We start from the raw sequence: 18,822 nt of genomic DNA, 5'->3' as shown, positions 1-18,822 counted from the left end.
GTTTTAATACAGTAATTATCTAAGAGTGTTTAAATTCTTAAGATATATTGTCAGTTTGCATAAAGTTGGTGGAGAAATGAACTGTCCACACTTTTGTGTATTTACCACAGTTTATTAGAAATTCAGGGTAGATGTTGTCAAATTTTAGAGCTTTTCTTGGTTTGATATCATTAAGCACTGTTGAGGCTTTATTGCAAGTGAAGGGACAGTATTGCTCAGTTTCAGGATTCTGAGTTCTTGTATTGCCTTGATAAGTGCTCACCCATAATAGGTCAGGCATGTACTGCACACGGGAAGCAGCTGACAGGGTAGCTGAGCATGTGTGCTGTGCATGAGTGAGCTTTTAAGGATATAGACACCCTTCCACAGGCCCCATTAAGATACTTTCCAGTTCCAGACATGGTAACATTTGTCATAGCTGATCAGAGAAAGAGAATGTTAATATAGTATTAGTTAACTGCAGGAGCATCTATGGAAAGGTCATGAAACTAGTCTCACTTATAACAGTGATAGAGACCATGTAACACTTGGGGTAGAATGAAGTTCTAAACATTGACTGGAATGTACATCACAAAGATGGGTTGAATGCTAGTGGTGGAGGTGTGTGTATAATCATAAAAAATACAACCGTATTTTGTGAGATTTGTACAGATTCAGAATGCAGAATACTTTTTCTGACTGTAAGTGTTAGAGGCAGTTTGAGCATGGTCATCAGATGCCTCAGCAGCAGTAGTGGCAGAAAATTTGAGGGGAAACTTCGAGAATATTTCACATAAATTCCCTGGTTATATTATAGTTTTAGGTGGAGATTCCAACTTAACAGCTATAAATGGATACTCAAGTGATTATGGCAGGTAATAGGGACAAGGAATCTTGTGAAATTGTTCTAAGTGACCAGCCCAAAATTATCTTGAGAAGTTAATCAGAGAACTGACTTGTGAAGGTAACACCTTAGATCTGATGGTGGCAAACAGGTCCAAACTTTTTGACACAGTGCATAATGTGGGAATAGTGGTGATATGGCCATTACAATGTTAAAGAATACAGCTGTAAACAGGAATACAAAATAGGGTAGGAAAATCTTTCTGCCTTGCAAGAGTTACAAGAAATTGATCTCGGATTACCTGACAGGTCAACCTGAAAATTTAACCTCCAGCACTGAAAATGTTGAACATCAATGGACAAATTTCAAGAGCATTGTACAATACATTTTAGACAGGTATGTGCTGAGCAAAATTATGAGGGACAGAAGAGACCTGCCATGGTTTGAGAACTGTATTGGAAAACTGCTACAAAAGCAAAGAGAGCTTCAATACAAATTCAAGCAAAGCCAAATCCTCACTGACAAACAGAAACTAAATGAAGCCAAACTAGTGTAGCATGAAATGTTCAACAAATTTGGAAGTAAAATTCTCTCAACTGACTTGATGGATAATCCCAGGAAGTGTTGGCCTTATGTTAAATCAATAAATGGATTGAAGCCATCTCTCAGACATTCTTTGATCATAATAGCATTGAAACAAAGAATGACACAGGAAAGATGGAAATAACAAATGTCTTTTTTCCAAAACTATTTCGCAAAGGGAGATCACATTGTAGTTCCTCTTTTAAATTGTCACATGAACGACAAAAGGGGAGGTATCAAAATAAATGACCACAGGATAGGAAAACAACTGAGACCTTCAACAGCAGAAAGGCCACTGGAGCTGATGGGTTACCAGTTTGACCCTACATAGAGTATTCAAAAGAACTTGCCACTCTTCTAGTAGCAAAGTACCATAGATCTCTGGAGGAGTGAATAATTCATAATGAATGGAAAAAGCACAGGTCATTTACATTTTCAAGAAGGTTCATCAAAGAAGCACTCACAATTATATGTCTACATCTCTGACATCAGTCTGTTGTAGAATTTTGGAACATGTATTATGCTTGCATATTGTGACATTTCTGGAGATGGAAAATCTCCTCTATAGGAATCAATATGAGTTCTGAAAACTGTGGTCCTATGAAACCCATCTAATTCTGTTTGTTCACAAGACTCTGAAAACAGTCGATACAGGCAGCCAGGTAGAGGTCGCGTTCCTCGACTTCTGAAAAGTGTTCAGTACAGTTTCATACTGCAACCAATGAACTAAATGCAAGCATACTCAATATCAGAACAACTGTATTGTTGATTTGAAGAGTTTCTAAGAAACAAAATGTAGCATCTCATTCTGAATGGAGAGAAGTCTTCAGAAGTAAAAGCAGGTTTGGGTATGCCCCAAAGGAATATTATGGGACTATTTCTTTTCACAGTATATATAAATGACCGAGTAGATAACGTGAAAAGTTCCATGAGGCTTTTCACACATGGTGCTGTTGTATACAGAGAAGTAGCAATGCTAGAAATTTGTAGTGAAATGCAGAAAGACCTGCAGAGGGTCTATGATTGGTGCAGGGAGTGGCAATTGACCCTCAACATAAACAACTATGTGTGCACATAAAACTACAAGACCCATTATTGCATGACGACACAAGTGCATAAAAATCACTGCAAGAAGTTACTTCTGTAAAATATTTAGGAGTATAAATACAGAGTGATTTGAAGTGAAACAATCACATAAATTAATTGTGGATAATGTAAATGCTATATTGGGATTCATTGAAAGAATCCTCAGGAAATGTAGTTCATCAATGTCAGAGATAGCTTACAAAATACACTTTTAATCAGTACTTGAATGTTGCTCATCAGTCTTTGATCCATACCTTTTAAAACTGTTAGAGGAAATTGATAATATTGAAAGAAAAGCAGCAAATTTAGTTAAAGTTCATTTAGTAAGTGCAAAAGTGTCTGGGAGATGCTAAGTGAACTCCAGTGGTGGGTGCTGTTACACAAAGTACCCGCTGCCACACACCATGAGGTGGTTTGCGGAGTGTAGACTTAGATAGTATGTACTTTGCCTTTTGTTCCTCTGCAGGTTGCTAATAGGTATGAAGTAAAAGCATGTGGATTACCTACTGTCTTATTCTTCAATGAATTCCCCTAGTAACATCCATGTATGTCTACTGTGTCTGAAAATTCAAGTTTTCTGCTGTTTCCCATCCAATTTTGCCATCATTCTGCATCTAGGCTGTGGAGTAGGTAGTGTATGATTTCTCTGTCCTCATTTTTGATGAAGTTTTAGTACAGCTTCTCACTGTTTTTTGGACAGGCCAGGGATGTAATCCTTTCAGTAGCCTCTTGGTATATGGGTTTAGGTACTGCATCTTATGACACCTGCAAGGCTTGTATGGTTTCTGCTGGTGGAGCTGTATGGCTTGAGCATGTGTGTGTAGTTCCTCAGAACGTGGTCCAGTTGGCCTTCCTTAGACTGTATATTGCATAAGGATAGATGTCATTACAGAGATTTGCATTCTTAGCTTTCTTATGACTTGTCAGTGCTGGCTGTGTGGGATGTCATTGAGGACTTTTGTTATAGGAAATGAAACATTGATCAAGTTACATTCTTTCTTTCAGGCTGCTGACTTAAAAGTATATTGGTCTTTAGCATGAACAAAAGTATGAGGTTAAATCTTCAATCCAATTTACTAGTTTTTGTCCCATTATTCTTGCAGTCTCTGTGTTTCCATTGCTTGTGGTGGCTGTTACAGACACCCACACAGATGGATGTGCATAGATAACTTCAGCTGACTGGTATATGGCTGATGAATTGTGGGTTTTGGAGATGGTGTGCTTCCATTTTTGCAACCACATTATGGATTTCATCATGAGTAGCTGTGGAAACGAGAGAGGTGTTTTCTATATCTTGTTTAACTTCTGTAGCTATACCATATATCACTGATGATACAGCTAGGCACCTAGCAGTTTATAACTCAATATTTTTCCCATTTTTTGGGTTCCGTACCTCAGTTGGTAAAAATGGAACACTTATAAGTCACATTGTTGTCCATCATAGAGATATGAAGTTGAAATTTGTGTTAGGTAACAAGTCTACGGTCTCTTGGTGGTGTTGAAAATTTCAGTTTCTAAGTCAATGCAGTTGACAGATACAGTCATTTCTGTCACATATTCCCATACTAAGTTCCTAAAATTGATTGGAATGTAATGACCTACTATAGTTCAGGCTGGTACAGCGGTGGACTATGTGAAGGTTTTTGTGATTGCCATTACTTGTGATATTAACCGTTTCACTAGAAAACAGCTTGCGAAATAATCATGCTGCTGTATGTTGAGCAGCAGACTACTACTTCAAAGATGCAGTACCCATGCCAGCTAGAAATTATTTCAAATACTAACTGCTGCAAAAGTGCTGGTGCCGTTTCTTTATCATTCATATGTTATACCTCTGTTACTAACCATGCATTACATATAGTTAGTTGATGAAAGCATACACAATGACAAGCTCACAATACTGAATAGTTCTTTGCACTTTGTATGTCCACCATTGCTTTTTTTTTTAACCAGTGACATTGTGACAGTTGTCGTGTGGATGAGGTTCCATCTTCTGCAGCGAATATACTAACTGGGATGGCATAATCACAGAATAACTGCTGCACCCAGCGGGTATCTTCAAGTACAGGGATATAGGTGCCCATCACCCTCACTTTGCAGATATGCTGCATCCACACTCGCTCTCGTGGCATATGCAAAACAACAGAAAAAATTCTGCACTCAGTTTCTGGCCAAAAACCAAACACACTAAAAATAATGAAAGAACGAAATGCTTGCTTAAATTCAGCACTATCCTTTGCCTGTTAGAGAGACAGAGGTTTAGGTTACACTTCATATGCTCCACTTAAACGAAGTATGTTATGGCAACTCAATTTTCTGAACAACTAAAATATCCTTACCTATTTTGCAAGGCACTATTTCTTTCATATACACTATGTGATCAAAAGTATCTGGACACCCCCAAAAACATACGTTTTCATACTAGGTACATTGGGTGATTGGGTGTCACTTGTGTCATAAGTCTGTAGGTGAGATTTCCGCACTCCTAAACATCCCTAGGTCCACTGTTTGTGATGTGATAGTGAAGTGGAAACATCAAGCGACATATACAGCACAAAAGCGTACAGGCTGACCTCATCTGTTGACTGACAGAGACTGCCAACAGTTGAAGAGGGTCGTAATGTGTAATAGGCAGATTTCTATCCAGACCATCACACAGGAATTCCAAACTGCATCAGGATTCTCTATATGTACTATGACAGTTAGGCGGGAGGTGAGAAAACTTGGATTTGTTGGTCAAACAGCTGCTCATAAGCCACACATCACGCTGGTAAATGCCAAACAACACATCACTTGGTGTAAGGAGCGTAAAAATTGGATGATTGAACAGTGGAAAAACTTTGTGTGGAGTGATGAATCATGGTACACAATGTGTCCATCTGATGGCAGGGTGTGGGTATGGCAAATGCCCAATGAATATCATCTGCCAGCGTGTGTAGTGCCAAATTTGTAGGTGGTGGTGATGGTATGGTGGGCACAATTTTCATGGAGGGGGCTTCCACCCCTTGATGTTTTGCTTGGCACTATCACAGCACAGGCCTACATTGATGTTTTAAGTGCCTTCCTGCTTCCCACTGTTGAAGAGCAATTCGGGGATGGCAATTGCATCTTTCAACACGATTGAGTACTTGTTCATAATGCACAGCCTGTGGCACAGTGGTTACATGACACTAACATCCCTGTAATGGACTGTCCTGCACAGATTTCTGACCTGAATCCTCTAGAACACCTTTGGGATGTTCTGGAACACCGACTTTGTGTGTGGCCTCACCAACCAACATTGATACCTCTCCTCAGTGCAGCACTCCATGAAGAAAGGACTGCCATTCCCCAAAACATCTTCCAGTACCTGACTGAACATAGGGCTGCGATAGTGGACTGTCATCAAGGCTAAGTGTGGGCCAACATCATATTCAATTGCAGCATTACCGATGGAGGGCACCATGAACTTTTAAGTCATTTTCAGCCACGTGTCCGGATACTTTTCATCACATAGTGTACCTTACTTACAACTATTTAAAAAAATAAATGTACCATGTGTCATTTTGTAGCATGTTAAACCTCATTTAAAATCAGAACACCTCATACGCCAATATTTTTGTACCAGTTCTTATAAGTTGTAATTGGATTACCTCCTTAACCTTAGCTATTACTAAGTATCACCATATCTTTCCATTTTCATGGTGAGATCCAGGACAACGCTTAGGATTAACTTAAGGAAAACTCATAGAATGATGGCCCAACTTGATGCATCATTTATAATTCCGAAACAAATATTTCTTTTTAATAACAACTCTATCGTAAGCCAACTAACAGTTACCAATATTCTTGCCAGATACAAAACAATAGTTAAGGTTTCGAAATTAAAATCACAATGCATGAAGGAAGGCATTTGCATTATACATAAAATTACAAAAGGTGCTCAAAGAATATGTCAGCTGTGCAATACAATGTTGGCCCGACGACTAACAGTTAACTGATTAAAGAAACCTGCAGCTGCACTCTGTCCGCATGACTAGCATCACAGTTGTGGGCTAAACCCACCACAGGACTTGACTATAAGTTCAACAAACATGAAATAAAAGACATTAAAGTGCATTCATCTCCACTGGTTATTCTGCTCTCATATAGACAAGGTTCGGCCAAGCTGGCCAAACGCTATCCACGTGTTAAAACCAAAGCAAACAGGAATACTTCACTGATTGGCTACAAGCCTGTTACACCCAAATCAAGTCAAGTACTTAGATAAACTAAAACACTATCAAAACGATAATGACAATTAAACCTCAATTTTTTTTAAGTAGTCAAGAACTCAGTACTCAGTTTGGCCAAAGGCTTTCATCACACATCTACCAGGACCTTACAATAATAGAAACACTGAGTAAATTACTTCCTAATCCAGCTACATCCCTGCCGAGGTTCAATACTAAAAGAATGACTATAAACTACTCAACTTGAGGCTGGAATGGGAGATCCACAGAAGTACATGTGGCTCACCAACACCTAGGCCTCATGCAATGACTGGAATGTCCCCAAAGTAGAAGGAAAACGCAGCCCTGCCCTGGACCATCAGAACAGCAAGACATCAGCTGCTGCTGATACAAAGCTATCAACATATCTAACAACAAACAGCAAACAGGTTTGATAGAAATTAACATACACAGTAATACTTAAAAGGCCAAGCAAAGATGATTTTCAAGAAAACCAACTGTTAAAACTTCTGTATAGGAGTGCCTAACTCATAAACATTGCAAGTTAGCCTTCCTAGCAATAACAAGGAACAATGTACAAAGTAATTTAAAAAATAATTACATAATAATTCAAATAAGATTCAATAAGTCAAGGTATAACTCTACTGGGGCCTCTTAGGCACTAATGGTCATAGTAATTTGGGTACACACTAAATGCTAGATAGCCAGATAAATGTACACCTGTAATAAACCAAAGGACTCCTCAACAAGTGTAAGAGTGTGCAAATACACACACACACACACACACCCACACACACACACACACACACACACATGTATCTTTAGGCTGAGTGCACACAACTTTAGTTACAGGCCAAATCCAAACACTTGCCCCAGGAAGGGCCATAATGTATACTACAAACGGAAATTACAATCAGTAGTATCAAATACTCAGTGACACCAAACAGTGATTTGTAGTACCAGATTAAAATTGCCAAATAGTAGCTTGGTCCTTACAGAAATCTCCAGATTGACACACACAGCACTGAAAACAGTCACTGAAAGTCATAAAGGAACTAGATTCCTGGATAGCTGATACTGTGGAAGAATTGACAATCTTTAAGTACAGTACTTACTGAACAGTCTTCATGCACAATTTCAAATAAATGCCAAGGAGGGCAGTAGCATCAGGACTCCAACTAGGCCCTGGATAAAACTGCCCTCCTGCTCATAGCTACTAACAAGTAGTCCAGCTCTTCTCAGCACATTTAGCATGCCACAGTTGACTGATTCACTTTGTAACCAGACTGCAAGCAATGAAAGCCTGGGCCACTAAACTTGCTGGTAGCAACAGTCAACACTGCAGGAAAACATGGGCCCCAATAACCCAGTGGTTAATGGTTTCAACTCCCTGCAATTGCCTGTATGCTGTGAAATCAGGCACACCTGTCCAGCTCCATATCCCACACTCCCCTCACTAACACACAGCCCCAGAGAGAACACACAACCAAACAAAGATGATATGATGAGAGCCAGAGTTGACGGAACACGTACACAAATGGTACCAGTAGGATCGAATGTGTGCTCTCACAGAAGGCACCACGGCTCAACCTCCCATTCTCAAACTGAACTCGCATACATACACCAAATACCTAAGTTTGGGGCCCATCAGGCTCTTCGAGTCAAAAGCTAAAGGACATCTTTCAGCCAGATCCTCCTGGAGAAGAACTACAGTAACCCCAGCATTCAAAGCACCAGCGTAGACAATAAATGTCATGTCAAAATCAGGCACAGCCAATAATGGAGGATTAGTGATGATGGTCTTAATAGCCTCAAAAGCACACAGCTGACTTTCGCCCTTCACGAAGCTCTCTCCTGTCCTGTGCAAACTGTTAAGGGGAGCAGAAAGCTGCACAAAATTTGGAACAAATTCACGAAAATTACAACTGGAGAAGACAGGCGGAGACTCTGGACAATAAATCTCTTGTCAAAATCAGGCACATCCAACACCGGAGGATGTCAATGTAATACCCAAGTCGTTCTGTACAATATGAAACTGGGGAGTTTGTGGTTGGTCATACTCAGCCAGAACAGGCGAGACAGTTGTTGGACCCGTTGCAGGAGTTTCCTAATCTCTTGTCCAACAAATGGGTGTTACTAATTTGATTCAGTATAATATTTGTATAGTTGATGATGTTTCAGTTCAACACGGGCCTTTTGTCTTTCACCGCCTAAAATGAAAATTTTGAGGCAGAAGATAAATGTTACGTTGTGGGATGGGGTAATTAGGCCTTCCACTTTGCCATATGCTTCATCAATATTCTTTGCCCCTAAAGCTCAGGGACAGAACTAAAGGCAGCTGGCTGACTACAAGATTCTAAAAAAGGTCTTTTAGTAATCAATACCCTTGCCTGATCTTCACAATTGATTTATGTGGTTTTCTGGGGCTAGTTGCTTCACCATGCTCAACTTGGATCAAGCCTATTACGAGATTCCCTTGACCCAAGAATGTAAGCATGTCACTGCTGTATAAGGTTAATAGGGTGTGATTTGGGTCGGGAACTGGAGCTGCTGTTCTTTCTCGTTTATTGGATCTTGTCTCGGGGGTTTTGAAATTCCTGTGTGTTTACATTTTCCTGCGTGTTATTGTTGTCTATGGACATTTGTTTGAGGAACATATTTGTCACCTTGGTCGTATGAAGTACATACTTCATTCCACTGGGTTAACAGTGAAGCCTCACCAGGTGCCAGACTCATTTTTGGGTTACCTCATTTCAGCTCCCCCCATGAACCATGGACCTTGCCGTTGGTGGGGAGGCTTGCGTGCCTCAGCGATACAGATGGCCGTATCGTAGGTGCAACCACAACGGAGGGGTATCTGTTGAGAGGCCAGAAAAACATGTGGTTCCTGAAGAGGGGCAGCAGCCTTTTCAGTAGTTGGAGGGGCAACAGTCTGGATGATTGACTGAACTGGCCTTGTAACATTAACCAAAACGGCCTTGCTGTGCTGGTACTGTGAACGGCTGAAAGCAAGGGGAAACTACAGCCGTAATTTTTCCCGAGGTAATGCAGCTTTACTGTATGATTAAATGATGATGGCGTCCTCTTGGGTAAAATATTCCGGAGGTAAAATAGTCCCCCATTCGTATCTCCGGGTGGGGACTACTCAGGGGGACGTTGTTATCAGGAGAAAGAAAACTGGCGTTCTACGGATCGGAGCGTGGAATGTCAGATCCCTTAATCGGGCAGGTAGGTTAGAAAATTTAAAAAGGGAAATGGATAGGTTAAAGTTAGATATAGTGGGAATTAGTGAAGTTCGGTGGCAGGAGGAACAAGACATTTGGTCAGGTGATTACAGGGTTATAAATACAAAATCAAATAGGGGTAATGCAGGAGTAGGTTTAATAATGAATAAAAAAATAGGAGTGCGGGTTAGCTACTACAAACAGCATAGTGAACGCATTATTGTGGCCAAGATAGACACAAAGCCCATGCCTACTACAGTAGTACAAGTTTATATGCCAACTAGCTCTGCAGATGATGAAGAAATAGATGAAATGTATGATGAGATAAGAGAAATTATTCAGGTAGTGAAGGGAGACGAAAATTTAATAGTCATGGGTGACTGGAATTCATCGGTAGGAAAAGGGAGAGAAGGAAACATAGTAGGTGAATATGGATTGGGGGGAAGAAATGAAAGAGGAAGCCGCCTTGTAGAATTTTGCACAGAGCATGACTTAATCATAGCTAACACTTGGTTCAAGAATCATAAAAGAAGGTTGTATACCTGGAAGAATCCTGGAGATACTAAAAGGTATCAGATAGATTATATAATGGTAAGACAGAGATTTAGGAACCAGGTTTTAAATTGTAAGACATTTCCAGGGGCAGATGTGGATTCTGACCACAATCTATTGGTTATGAACTGCAGATTGAAACTGAAGAAACTGCAAAAAGGTGGGAATTTAAGGAGATGGGACCTAGATAAACTGAAAGAACCAGAGGTTGTAGAGAGTTTCAGGGAGAGCATAAGGGAACAATTGACAGGAATGAGGGAAAGAAATATAGTAGAAGAAGAATGGGTAGCTCTGAGGGATGAAGTAGTGAAGGCAGCAGACGATCAAGTAGGTAAAAAGACGAGGGCTAATAGAAATCCTTGGGTAACAGAAGAAATATTAAATTTAATTGATGAAAGGAGAAAATATAAAAATGCAGTAAATGAAGCAGGCAAAAAGGAATACAAATGTCTCACAAATGAGATCGACAGGAAGTGCAAAATGGCTAAGCAGGGATGGCTAGAGGACAAATTTAAGGATGTAGAGCTTTGTCTCACTAGGGGTAAGATAGATACTGCCTACAGGAAAATTAAAGAGACCTTTGGAGAGAAGAGAACTGCTTGTATGAATATCAAGAACTCAGATGGCAACCCAGTTCTAAGTAAAGAAGGGAAGGCAGAAAGGTGGAAGGAGTATATAGAGGGTTTATACAAGGGCGATGTTCTTGAGGACAATATTTTGGAAATGGAAGAGGATGTAGATGAAGACGAAATGGGAGATAAGATACTGCGTGAAGAGTTTGACAGAGCACTGAAAGACCGGAGTCAAGGCCCCGGGAGTAGACAACATTCCTATTAGAACTACTGATGGCCTTGGGAGAGCCAGTCATGACAAAACTCTACCATCTGGTGAGCAAGATGTATGAGACAGGCGAAATACCCTCAGACTTCAAGAAGAATATAATAATTCCAGTCCCAAAGAAAGCAGGTGTTAGCAGATGTGAAAATTACCGAACTATTAGTATAATAAGTCACAGCTGCAAAATACTAATGCGAATTCTTTACAGAGGAATGGAAAAACTGGTAGAAGCGGACCTCGGGGAAGATCAGTTTGGATTCCGTAGAAATGTTGGAACACGTGAGGCAATACTAACCTTACGACTTATCTTAGAAGAAAGATTAAGAAAAGGCAAACCTACGTTTCTAGCATTTGTAGACTTAGAGAAAGCGTTTGACAATGTTAACTGGAATACTCTCTTTCAAATTCTGAAGGTGGCAGGGGTAAAATACAGGGAGCGAAAGGCTATTTACAATTTGTACAGAAACCAGATGGCAGTTATAAGAGTCGAGGGGCATGAAAGGGAAGCAGTGGTTGGGAAAGGAGTGAGACAGGGTTGTAGCCTCTCCCCGATGTTATTCAATCTGTATATTGAGCAAGCAGTAAAGGAAATGAAAGAAAAATTCGGAGTAGGTATTAAAATTCATGGAGAAGAAGTAAAACTTTGAGGTTCGCCGATGACATTGTAATTCTGTCAGAGACAGCAAAGGACTTGGAAGAGCAGTTGAACGGAATGGACAGTGTCTTGAAAAGAGGATATAAGATGTACATCAACAAAAGCAAAACGAGGATAATGGAATGTAGTCAAATTAAATCTGAGGGAATGCTGAGGGAATTAGATTAGGAAATGAGACACTTAAAGTAGTAAAGGAGTTTTGCTATTTAGGGAGTAAAATAACTGATGATGGTCGAAGTAGAGAGGATACAAAATGTAGACTGGCAATGGCAAGGAAATCGTTTCTGAAGAAGAGAAATTTGTTATCGTCGAGTATAGATTTAAGTGTCAGGAAGTCGTTTCTGAAAGTATTTGTATGGAGTGTAGTCATGTATGGAAGTGAAACATGGACGATAACTAGTTTGGACAAGAAGAGAATAGAAGTTTTCGAAATGTGGTGCTACAGAAGAATGCTGAAGATAAGGTGGGTAGATCATGTAACTAATGAGGAGGTATTGTATAGGATTGGGAAGAAGAGAAGTTTGTGGCACAACTTGACTAGAAGAAGGGATTGGTTGGTAGGACATGTTTTGAGGCATCAAGGGATCACAAATTTAGCATTGGAGGGCAGTGTGGAGGGTAAAAATCGTAGAGGGAGACCAAGAGATGAATACACTAAGCAGATTCGGAAGGATGTAGGTTGCAGTAGGTACTGGGAGATGAAGGAGCTTGCACAGGATAGAGCAGCATGGAGAGCTGTATCAAATCAGTCTCAGGACTGAAGACTACAACAACAACAACAACATTTCAGCTCATGGCATTAGGATCAACTGGGAATGAACAACAGAGCTGAATAAGTTTCCTCCACCTAGGAGTAAAAACGAGGTGGCCAGGTTTATAGCAATCGCTACTTATTTTCCTAAATTCGTACCCAATTTTGGACAACTTTCTGCTCCATTAATAATATTCACAGGAACGGATAGAGATTTGTGTGGGGAGAATGTCAGCAGTGTGCTTTTGAGGCTATTAAGACTGCCAGAATTAATCAGACTTGGACCATGACAAGAGCAGCTTCTCCACTGGAAAGTATTTAAAGAACAAGGTACCACAGGCAAAGTCAAGGACCAGTCCGGTCCACTGAATCAAATCATAGCCGAGCAACAAGGTGACTACCAAGTCCTTAACTATGAGAAGTTACAAACAGATAAACAACCGCATACCTTGCCAACCAGCGACAAGTTCTGCCCATTAGCCACACGACATCTCCGGGAAGATGAGTGCATAGGAGACAATTAACTTAAGTACTCAAACCCCAGGGTTTACCGTGAAGCCACACCAGGTGCCAGACTCATTTTTGGGTTACCTCATGCAATCAAGTAAGGAGGATGAACTGCCTGAGTTCAGTAACACACAAACTGTTTCCTGTCCAACATGGGCACATACATAAGGAATGAAAAATTTTTCCATCGCATGAGTACACATACAAGGTGATGGGAACCTCCTCTGACACGTTCGACCTCCACCTGCTTGGCGTCAGCTGTTAGACCTGGGGTTTGTCCAAGGTGGCACAAGGTCATCGCTCATAATGCAATGGAAACAATGCTTGCAACCGTAACAGTCAGATTTGGATCGTTATTTGTTACATTGGTATGATAATAGGAAGAGACACACCTACCACCCAAATGGTGTCCAAAGAAAGGCAATGTGGACTGTCCACTGCTGCACACATTCTGGGTGCAGGTCTGGGACCTTACCTTCTATAGACAGGCCACAAACCTTTAATTCATACTACAAATGCTTCCTCTTAAGATTCGAATGCCCTGGGTACCCCCTGGAATCCATGGTAGGTTGTGACATCCTGAAAACAACCAAAATTATTCATATAACAAGTGGCTAATGTGGTAGTACAATAATTCAAATGAACAGCAAATGACCTCATAGGATGGACAACTCTAACCCCCATCAAAGAGAATGTAACCACACTCTGCATCTACCAATTGAGACCCAGGATAAGGATTGGGATTAATTTAGGAAAACATGAGGAATGGTGGCCCAACTTGATGCATCATTTATAATTCCCAAACAAATATTTTTATTTAGTAATAATTCTGTCATAAGCCAACTAACAGTTACCAAGATTCTTGCCAAAGACATACAAATACTTAATATTTTAAAATTAAAGTCACAGTGAATAGGGGCATTTGCATTACACATAAAATTACAAATGGTACTTCAAGAACATGTCAGCTGTACAATATAATGGTGGCCCAATTACAGACAGTTAAGCAGCAGCACTGTTCACGTGACTTACATCACAACTTTGGACTAATCCACAACAGGACTTGAATATAAATTCAACAGACATTAAATAAAAGATATTAAATGCATACATCTCCACTGGTTATTCTGCTCTCATATAGACAAGATATGGCCAAGCTGGCTGAATTCTACCCATGTGTAAAAACCGAAGCAATCAGAAGTACTACACTGACTGGCCACAAGCCTGTTACACATAAATCAAGTTTAGTACTTAAATGAACTAGAGAACCCCTAAAACACAAAACGATAGTGACAAACTGCATAATTTTTTAAGTAGTCAAGAAACTCAGTGCTCAGTTTGTCCAAAGACTTTCATTACATGCCCACAAGGACCTTACAATAATAGGAACACTGAATAATTTATTTCCTAGTCCGGCGACATTCCCGCCACATTGTGATACAAAAAGAATGACAACAAACTTCTCAACTTGAGGTTGGACATCAGCAGAAGTGGGTGTGGCCTGCCAACATCTAGGCCTCATTCCAAAACAGAAGGAGAATGTGTCCCTGCCCCAGACCAGCAGAATAGGTAGACATCAACTGCTGCTGATACAAAGTGAATGCATCAACTGCTGCTGATACAAAGCTGTCAACATATACCAAACAACAAACGGGAAATATATTTCATAGAAATTAACAAACCCAGCAATACTCAAAAGGCCAAGTAAACCAACTATTAAAACTTCAGTATAGGAGTGACCCACTTATAAACATTGCATGTTAACCTTCCTGTAACCAAAGGCTTCTCAATACGGAGGAAAAGACTGTGGAAATATGCACACGCACCCGCACCCATACACACATACACACACACACACACACACACACACACACACACACACACACACACAAGTGCATAGCTTTAGGCTGAGTGCACACAACTTTAGTTACAGGCCAAATCCAAAAGCTTGCCCAGGAAGGGCCATAAGGTCTACAAGAAACAGAAATTACAATCAGTAGTATCAGATACTCAATGATAAGAAACAAAGATTTGAAGTACCAAATTAAAATTGCCAAATAGTAGCTTGGCACTTACAGAAACCTCCAGACTGACAGACACAGCCCCAAAAGAGGTCACTGAAAGGAACCAGATTCCTGGCCAGCTCACACTGTGGCAGAACTAACAGTCTTTAAATGCAGTATGTACTGAACAGTCTTCATTTATAATTTCAAATAAATGCCAATGAAACCAATAGCTTCAGGACTCCAAGTAGGCACTGGATAACACTGCCCTCCTGCTCATAGCTGCTAACAAGTTGTCCAATCCATCTCTGCACATTTAACACACCACAACTGACTAATGCACTTTGTAACCCCCTTCCCCACGAACCATGCCGATGATGGGGAGGCTTGCGTTCCTCAGTGATACAGATAGCTGCACCATAGGTGCAACCACAACAGAGGGGTATCTCTTGAGAGGCCGGACAAACATGTGGTTCCTGAAGACGGGCAGCAGCCTTTTCAGTAGTTGCAGGGGCAACAGTCTGGATTACTAACTAAAACGCTCTTGCTGTGCTGGTACTGCAAATGGTTGAAAGCAAGGGGAAACTACAGCTGTAATTTTTTCCGAGCGTATGCTGCTTTATGTATGGTGAAATGATGATGGCGTCCACTTGGGTAAAATATTCCGGAGGTAAAATAGTCCCCCATTCAGATCTCCGAGTGGGTACTACTCAGGAGGACATCGTTATCGGTAGAAAGAAAACTGGCGTTCTATGAATCAGAGCATGGAATGTCAGATCCCTTAATCAGGCAGGTAGGTTAGAAAATATAAAAATGGAAATGGATAGGTTAAAGTTAGATATAGTGGGAATTAGTGAAGTTTGGTGGCAGGAGGAACAAGACTTCTGATTGGGTGACTACAGGGTTGTTGTTGTTGTTGTTGTGGTCTTCAGTCCTGAGACTGGTTTGATGCAGCTCTCCATGCTACAGGGTTATAAATACAAAATCGAATAGGGGTAATGCAGGAGTAGGTTTAATAATGAATAAAAAAAATAGGAGTATGGGAAAGCTGCTACAAACAGCATAGTGAATGCATTATTGTGGCCAAGATAGACACAAAGCCCACACCCTCCATAGTAGTACAAGTTTATATGTCAACTAGGTCTGCAAATGGCGAAGAGATTGATGAAATGTATTATGAGATAAAAGAAATGATTCAGATAGTGAAGGGAGATGAAAATTTAATAGTCGTGGGTGACAAATTCGCTAGTAGGAAAAGGAAGAGAAGGGAATGTAGTAGGTGAATACGGAATGGGGTAAGGAGTGAAAAAGGAAGCCGTGTGGTAGAATTTTGTGCAGAGCATAACTTAATCATAGTTAACACTTGGTTCAAGAATCATGAAAGAATGTTGTATACATGGAAGAGACCTGGAGACACAGGAACAATTCAGATAGATTATATATTCGTAAGACAGAGATTTAGGAACCAGATTTTAAATTGTAAGACATTTCCAGGGGCAGATGTGGACTCTCACCACAACCTATTGGTTATGAACTGCAGATTAAAATGGAAGAAACTGCAAAAAGCTGGGAATTTAAGAAGATGGGACCTGGATAAACTGATGGAACCAGAGGTTGTAGAGAGTTTCAGGGAGAGCATTAGGGAACAATTGACAGGAATGGGGGAAAGAAATACAGTAGATGAAGAATGGGTAGGTTTGATAGATGAAATAATGAAGGCAGTAGAGTATCAAGTAGGTAAAAAGATGAGGGCTAGTAGAAATCCTTGGGTAACAGAAGAAATATTGAATTTAATTGACAAAAGGAGAAAATATAAAAATGCAGTAAATGAAGCAGGCAAAAAGGAATAAAAACTTCTCAAAAATGAGATCTACAGGAAGTGCAAAATGGCTAGGCAGGGATGGCTAGAGGACAAATGTAAGGATGTAGAAGCATATATCACTAGGGGTAAGACACATACTGCCTACAGGAAAATTAGAGAGACCTTCAGAGAAAAGTGAACCACTTGTATGAATATCAAGAGCTCAGACTGACAGCCAGTTCTAAGCATTTAGGGAAAGCAAAAAAATCGAAGGAGTATGTAGAGAGTCTATACAAAGGTGATGTACTTGAGGACAGTATTATGGAGAGCATGTAGACTAAGATGAAATGGGAGATATGATACTGCTTGAAGAGTTTGACAGAGCACTGAAAGACCTAATTCAAAAGAAGGCCCTAGGAGTATACAACATTCCATTAGAACTACTGGTAGCCTTGGGAGTGCCAGCCCTGACAACTCTACCATCTGGTGAGCAAGATGTATGAGACAGGCAAGATACCCTCAGACTTCAAGAAGAATGTAATAATTCCAATCCCAAAGAAAGCCAGTGTTCACAGATGTGAAAATTACCAAACTATCAGTTTGGTAAGTCACAGCTAAAAAATACTAACACAAATTCTTTACAGATGAATGGAAAAACTGGTAGAAGCTGACCTCAGGGAAGATCAGTTTGGATCCCGTAGAAATGTTGGATGACGTGAGACAATGCTGATCCTACGACTTATCTTAGAAGATGGATTAAGGAAAGGCAAACCTATGTTTCTAGTATTTGTAGACTTAGAGAAAGCTTTTGAAAATGTTGACTGTAATACTCTCTTTTAGATTCTGAAGATGGCAGGGGTCAAATACAGGGAGCAAAATGCTATTTACAATTTTTACAGAAACCAGATGGCAGTTATAAGAGTCGAGGGGCATGAAAGGGAAGCAGTGGTTGGGAAGGGAGTGAGACAGGGTTGTAGCCTCTCCCCGATGTTATTCAATCTGTATATTGAGCAAGCAGTGAAGGAAACAAAAGAAAAATTCGGAGTAGGAATTAAAATCCATGGAGAAGAAATAAAAACTTTGTGGTTCGCCGATTAGATTGTAATTCTGTCAGACACAGCAAAGGACCTGGAAGAGCAGTTGAACAGAATGGACAGTGTCGTGAAAGGGGGATATAAGAATGAACATCAACAAAAGCAAAATGAGGATAATGAAATGTAGTTTAATTAAATCGGGTGATGCTGATGAAATTAGATTAGCAAATGAGACACTTAAAGTATTAGATGAGTTTCGCTGTTTGCGGATCAAAATAACTGATGTTGGTTGAAGTAGAGAGGATATAAAATGTAGACGTGCAATGGCAAGGAAAGTGTTTCTGAAGAAGAGAAATTTGTTAACAATGAGTATAGATTTAAATGTCGGGAAGCCGTTTCTGAAAGTATTTGTGTTGACTGTAGCCATTTATGGAAGTGAAACATGGACAATAAATACCTTAGACAAGAAGAGAATAGAAGCTTTCGAAATGTGGTGCTACAGAAGCATGCTCAAGCTTAGTGGGTAGACCACATAACTAATGAGGAGGTATTGAATAGAATTGGGAAGAAGAGAAATTTGTGGCACAGCTTGACTAGAAGAAAGGATTAGTTGCTAGGACATGTTCTGAGGCACCAAAGGATCACCGATTTACTATTGGAAGGGAGTGTGGAGGGTAAAAATTGTAGAGGGGGACCAAGAGATGAATACACTAAACAGATTCAAAAGGATGTAAGTTGCAGTAGGCAATGGGACAT

This window comes from Schistocerca americana, chromosome 2 (assembly GCF_021461395.2).
Source record: "Schistocerca americana isolate TAMUIC-IGC-003095 chromosome 2, iqSchAmer2.1, whole genome shotgun sequence".
NCBI classification, from domain to species: Eukaryota; Metazoa; Arthropoda; class Insecta; order Orthoptera; family Acrididae; genus Schistocerca; species Schistocerca americana.
Note: the sequence above shows the minus strand (reverse complement) of the source record.